Source organism: Astatotilapia calliptera, chromosome 9 (genome assembly GCF_964374335.1).
Source record: "Astatotilapia calliptera chromosome 9, fAstCal68.1, whole genome shotgun sequence".
NCBI lineage: Eukaryota > Metazoa > Chordata > Actinopteri > Cichliformes > Cichlidae > Astatotilapia > Astatotilapia calliptera.
This window is the reverse complement of record NC_137430.1, coordinates 9,453,667-9,460,846: the sequence shown is the minus strand read 5'-3', so window position 1 is coordinate 9,460,846 and position 7,180 is coordinate 9,453,667.

Sequence of the window (7,180 nt, the reverse complement as noted above, 5' to 3'; positions counted from 1 at the left end):
TGAATAAGAACTAAAATCATTGCCCTTAATGTCACGAAACATTATCAGCTCTGTGGTTTGGTACAATGGAGCCATTGTGTTCAGCTGTGAGGGGAGCTTATCAGTGAAAGACAGCAAAGGAGAAAGGGACGGAGGAAATGAACGGAATAAAAGTAAATTTGATCTCTGATTTGCAATGGAGAGTTACTTACAGTGCGGGATTAGGACACCTTGTTCAACCAAAATTAAAATAATTTTCTTGCAAAGATATCTGTACATGTGTCGCTGGTTGCTCTGACTTTTCTAAGCGTGGTGTCGTGCATTTTTTATTGTCATGCAAAGTTTAAATTCATCACATCGATTTACTTAGATTAGATCCACAAAGGACTCAGTTTATTTGTTCGCCACTGTGAAACATCCATTATTAATCTAGATGTGAGAGACTGAGCCTGCACAACTTATTCACACTTTAATTATTCATTGTTTGATGTTGCTTTTAATAAGAATATTGAATAAAATAATTAAAAAACATATCTTCTCAGGGTAGCTACCTAACAAGGCGGGTGTCGGAGTGGAGGATGCCATCCTGTACCTCCTACACAGAGCCCACTCACACCTGGATGGGGGAAAAGGCACGGTCAGGATCCTGTTTCTTGACTTTTCCAGTGCCTTTAATACCATCCGGCCCTGTATGCTTCAGGAAAAACTGAACAGGATGGAGGTGGACCCCTGCCTGGTGGCTTGGATCTCCGACTACCTCACCGACAGACCACAGTACGTCAGGCTGAAGGACATCACGTCTGACACTGTGGTCAGCAGCACAGGAGCACCACAGGGAACTGTGCTGTCCCCTCTTCTCTTCACCCTGTACACCTCTGACTTCTGCTACAATTCTGAATTATGCCATATTCAGAAGTTTGCAGATGACACGGCCATCATGGGGTGTATCTGGGATGATCAGGAAGAGGAGTACAGAAGTCTGGTGAGGAACTTTGTCGCATGGAGTCACACAAACCACCTGCAACTCAACACCTCAAAGACTAAGGAACTGGTTGTGGACTTCGGGAGGTCCAGAGAAGGTCCACTACCGGTTCAGATAGAGGGGGAGGAGGTGGAGGTGGTCAACAAGTACAAGTACCTCGGGCTGTGGGTGGACAATAAACTGGACTGGTCATGCAACACAGAGCACCTGTATAAAAAAGCCCAAAGCCGACTGTACTTCCTCAGGAGGCTGAGGTCTTTTAACATCTGCAGGAAGCTCCTGAGGATGTTTTACCAGTCGGTGGTTTCTGGAGTACTTTTCTATGCTGTGGTGTGCTGGGGGAGCAGCACAGCAAAGAGGGACTCATCCAGGCTGGAGAAACTGATCAGGAAGGCTAGCTCTGTGGTCGGCATGAAGCTGGACACTCTGGTGACAGTGGCAGAGAAAAGGACATTAAAGAAACTGATGGACATTATGGACAATGCCAGGCATCCTCTGCATACGGCCATAAACAATCAGAAGAGTCTGTTCAGTGACAGGTTGCTTCTCCCCAAGACAAGAACTAACAGACTTAAAAACTCCTTTGTCCCACACGCCATCAGACTGTTTAACTCCTCTCTGGAGGAGAGAGGGAGGGGAAACAGGAGGACAAAGGAGGGGGGAACAACTAAGCTGTAGTGCCTCTTCACCTCACTGTACAATACCTTGTGCAATACTTTTTGTAAATAGTCAACAGTGCAATAGACTCAATACTTGAAATGTGCAATTCACTTGTATTTTTATTTTTTATTCCTATTTATTCTATTTATCCCCTTTGTATATTTTATTTATATTTGTCTCTGTATTTATATATGTGTGTGTGTGTGTATATATATATATATATATATATATATATATATATATATATATATATATATATATATATATATATATATACACGGCAATGCTCAGTGGCTAGAGGATCTGAGGGCAGACCACAGCGACCTCCCTGAACAGGGTCCAGTAACCATCACAGTGGCAGATATCCAAGAAAGAGTCTCCAGTATGAAGAGTTGGACAGCACCAGGGCCCGACATGGTTCACGCCTACTGGCTGAAGAAGCTGACTGCACTCCACGAGCATCTGGCAGCACAAATGAACCAGCTGCTAGTTAACGAGAGACACCCGGAATGGCTAACTGAAGGCCGGACGGTCCTGATCCCCAAGGACCCCAAGAAGGGACCGGTCCCCTCCAACTACCGACCAATAACCTGCCTCAGTACTACATGGAAGCTCCTGTCAGGCATCATATCGGCTAAGATGAACAGGCACATGGGTCAATACATGAGCGGGACACAGAAAGGAATTGGCAAGAATACCAGAGGCGCAAAACACCAGCTACTGGTAGACAGAACAATCAGCCGAGACTGCAAGACCAGACTGACCAACCTGTGCACTGCCTGGATTGATTACAAGAAGGCCTATGACTCAATGCCCCACAGCTGGATACTGGAATGCCTAGAATTGTACAAGATCAATGGGACCCTAAGAGCCTTCATCAGGAACTCAATGGGGATGTGGCGTACAACACTAGAGGCCAACTCCAAGCCCATAGCACAAGTCACCATCAAGTGCGGGATCTACCAAGGAGATGCTCTGTCCCCACTGCTGTTCTGCATAGGCCTGAACCCCCTCAGTGAGATCATTAACAAGACTGGCTACGGATACCGACTACGAAACGGAGCAGTTGTCAGCCACCTCCTGTACATGGATGACATCAAGCTGTATGCCAAGAGTGAACGAGACATCGATTCACTGATCCACACTACCAGGCTATACAGCAATGACATTGGAATGTCGTTCGGACTGGAGAAGTGTAGTCAGATGGTATCAAAGAGAGGGAAGGTAGTCAGAACTGAGGGGATTGAACTACCAGAAGGCAACATTGCAGACATAGAGGACAGTTACAAGTACCTGGGGATCCCGCAGGCAAATGGGAACCATGAAGAGGCCGCTAGAAAGGCTGCAACCACCAAGTACCTGCAGAGGGTCAGGCAAGTCCTGAGGAGTCAGCTGAATGGTAAGAACAAGATCCGGGCCATCAACACGTACGCCCTGCTCGTGATCAGGTACCCTGCTGGGGTAATAGGCTGGCCAAAGGAGGAGATAGAAGCCACTGACATAAAGACAAGAAAGCTCCTTACCATGCATGGAGGGTTTCACCCCAAGTCCAGCACCCTGAGGCTGTACGCTAAGCGGAAGGAAGGGGGCCGGGGACTGGTGAGTGTCAGCACCACAGTCCAGGATGAGACAACGAACATCCAAGAATACATTGGGAAGATGGCCCCAACTGACCGAGTGCTCAGTGAATACCTCAGGCAGCAGAAACCCAAGAAAGAGGGGGGAAACGAGGAACCATCATGGAAGGACAGGCCCCTGCACGGTATGTACCACCGGCAGATAGAGGAGGTGGCTGATATCCAGAAATCCTACCAGTGGCTGGACAAAGCTGGACTGAAAGACAGCACAGAGGCACTAATCATGGCAGCACAAGAACAAGCTCTGAGTACAAGATCCATAGAGGCTGGGGTCTATCACACCAGGCAAGACCCCAGGTGCAGGCTGTGTAAAGATGCCCCAGAGACAATCCAGCACATAACAGCAGGGTGCAAGATGCTAGCAGGCAAGGCATACATGGAACGCCATAACCAAGTGGCCGGCATAGTGTACAGGAACATCTGTGCCGAGTATAACCTGGAAGTCCCGAGGTCAAAATGGGAGATGCCCCCAAGGGTGGTGGAGAATGACCGAGCTAAGATCCTGTGGGACTTCCAGATACAGACGGACAAAATGGTGGTGGCTAACCAACCGGACATAGTGGTGGTAGACAAACAGAAGAAGACGGCCGTAGTGATCGATGTAGCGGTTCCCAATGACAGCAATATCAGGAAGAAGGAACACGAGAAGCTGGAGAAATACCAAGGGCTCAGAGAAGAGCTCGAGAGGATGTGGAGGGTGAAGGTAACGGTGGTCCCCGTGGTAATCGGAGCACTAGGTGCGGTGACTCCCAAGCTAGGCGAGTGGCTCCAGCAGATCCCGGGAACAACATCGGAGATCTCTGTCCAGAAGAGCGCAGTCCTGGGAACAGCTAAGATACTGCGCAGGACCCTCAAGCTCCCAGGCCTCTGGTAGAGGACCCGAGCTTGAAGGATAAACCGCCCGCAGGGGCGTGCTGGGTGTTTTTTTTTTTTTATATATAACAATTCTGTAACTGTAACTTCGGTCGTTGCTGTGCTTTTTGGAAGTCGAATTTCCCAGAGGAACCCACCCGAGGGATTAATAAAGTTCTATCTTATCTTATCTTATCTTATCTTATCTTATCTTATCTTATCTTATCTTATCTTATCTTATCATTATTGGCTGTAAGGTAAGAAAGTTCATTTTCTACCTCTGCTTAGTGTTTCAACTGACAGTTTAACTTTGTACTCATAAGAAGCTGCTTTTCTCATCTCTTGGTTTGTAGGACTTTAGTGCTGCTGCACTGCATTTACAATATGGATGTGGTTTCTGGGTCTTAAAAGTGAAGGCAAATGAGGAATCCCTCATGGGAATGAATGTGCATTCTTTCTAACAGCCAGCAAATAGTCAAAAAGCTCCAAGCACATAGAAATAATCAAGAAAATGACCATCATCTACACTTGATATATAACCACAGCAAAGGCTTTCCTTATGAGTTCAGTTTAGTCTTCTTCAATACAGTGTGATGTTATTTTTTTAATCATGCTTTTATAAATTTGCAGTGTCCACACTTTTTTAGTCAGAGCCAACCGGCACCAATAATCTTTGGTTAAAATAAATAAATAGAAAAAACAATACTGAGAGTGAAACGCTAAACCTGAGGCTTAAAAACTGGAGTTTGGAAACCACTCGTTAGATTTTAATAGAATAGAATAGAATAGAATAGATAGAATTCAACTTTATTGTCTTTGCACATGCACAGGTACAGGGCAACGAAATGCAGTTTGCATCCATCCAGAAGTGCTTTAGTGATATAGATATATTACAATATATATTAGCAATAATATAGATATGTGAGTATATTACAGAAATGGGTCTATTATGGTATGTTATAATGTACACGGTATGAAGTATGTTGTGAATATTCTATAACTCTAAGTATGTACAGGCTGTAGTGAGTACAAGCTATGTACAGGATATGAACAGGATATAAATATGAAAAACTATACAGAATATGAAATAAATAACTTTACAGAATCTGGGATATACAGCTATACAGAAATGGGAACTATGCAAGTTGTAAACAGTTGTAGGATTAAAGATTATCGAATGTACAGAATGATTATTTACACAGAGCTATACAGTAGTGCAGTTAAGATAAGTGAGGGTGTAGATAGTTTCTACAGAGGCTATATAAAGTGCTAGTGGTTGTGAGTGGTGGTTCAGTCCATGTTATTATTGTGTTTGAGGGTACAGTTGTCCATTGTGGGTGTGTGTGTGTTCAGTGCATGAGTTTAACGTGGGTCAGATGTCAGGAGGCAGAGTTCAGGAGTCTGACAGCTGTGGGGAAGAAGCTATTCCGGTACCTGGTGGTCTTAGTCCGGAGGCTCCTGTGGCGCCTCCCAGAGGGCAGGAGGGTGAAGAGTCCATGTGATGGGTGACTGGGGTCTTTGATGATTTTCCCAGCCCTTTTCAGACACCGCTTCCTGTAGATGTCTTTTATGGCAGGAAGTGGTGCTCCGGCGATGCGCTGGGCAGTTTTCACGACCCTCTGCAACGCCTTCCGGTCCGAGGTCCGAGGCAGAGCAGTTCCCAGTTAATAATAACATCATAATTAATACAAGTAATAAAATAAAACCCTGATTTTGCCTGCTTCTTTATTCACAAGAGAGGGGTCACCACAACAGATTGCATGAAGACTTTCTCCTGGTCGTAATTCAGGAATTTTGTTCTGTATGAGGGAAATGTGTTAACCACTACACTATGGAACAACAGCAATAATAATAATAGCACAGTACACGCCCACGAAGTGACAAATCCCCCAAATTTGCTACTTATAATAATAATAATAATAATAAGTCACTATGTGTTAATAGACCTCTCTGCACTGAATCATACTTGTTATTCATCTCTGTCTCTCTTCCACAGCATGTCTTTCATCCTGTCTTCCTTCTCTCACCCCAACCGGTTGCAGCAGATGGCCCCGCCCCTCCCTGAGCCTGGTTCTGCTGGAGGTTTCTTCCTGTTTAAAGGGAGTTTTTCCTTCCCACTGTCGCCAGAGCGCTTGCTCATAGGAGGTCGTATGATTGTTGGGTTTTTCTCTGTATGCATTATTGTAGGGTCTACCTTACAAAATAAAGCGCCTTGAGGCGACTGTTGTTGTGATTTGTCACTATATAAATAAAATTAAATTGAATAAATGGAATGAACCATTCATATGTTTCTCAATTTTCTTACTTTTTCCGTTAGTCATTCATCCAGTTTGACTAGTTTCCTTTTTCCTGCCTCTAACTCTTTAATTTCAGACAACATCACTTAAACCTGACTACATTTCTTGTAAGCAGTATCTCTGAGTAGTGTCTCCATAAACCTGTTCCCACTTAGCTAAAGTGTATTTCCAGTGTTTAGTTGACTGTAGGCCTTTTATTAATTTTGCCTGTATTTTCCAATTTTTGCCTCAGTTAATTGCAAATGAGCTATATTTGCAATTAACACTTTGCAAATGTGTTAGCCCTTGGAAGTGTTTCCATAGATATGCTGCAGGATTTTATTGTCTGATTTCAGTCTCATTAAAATGAGTACATTGTATAGTGTTGTTTTGTTTAAAAACAATATTATTGTTCTTATTGAGACAAGAAAAACAAGTTTAAGCTCAAGCTACATATTTTCATGTTTGTTCCTGTTGTCACTGGTGTTTTCAGGCAGATGGAGAGTGATATCTGCACAGACAGATGGAGAAAGCTGCTGTAGAGCTCCTGAAGGTAAAGATGCTTGTTGTGCCAGGTCTGATCAGGCTGAATTCTGCAGCCAGAAGGGAAATGATGTACAGCTACATTTGTTTTTGTTGTTTCTTTTTCTTTCTTTTTTTTTGCTCATTGGCGTCATGCAGGTAAATTTCTGGAAACTCCCCTGACCTCCCTGACGGCAGATTTCAAGTACAGACCACAATCTGTGAAATAAAAAAACAGCCCTCTAAAGCTCTGTTGTGGACATGCGTAGCAT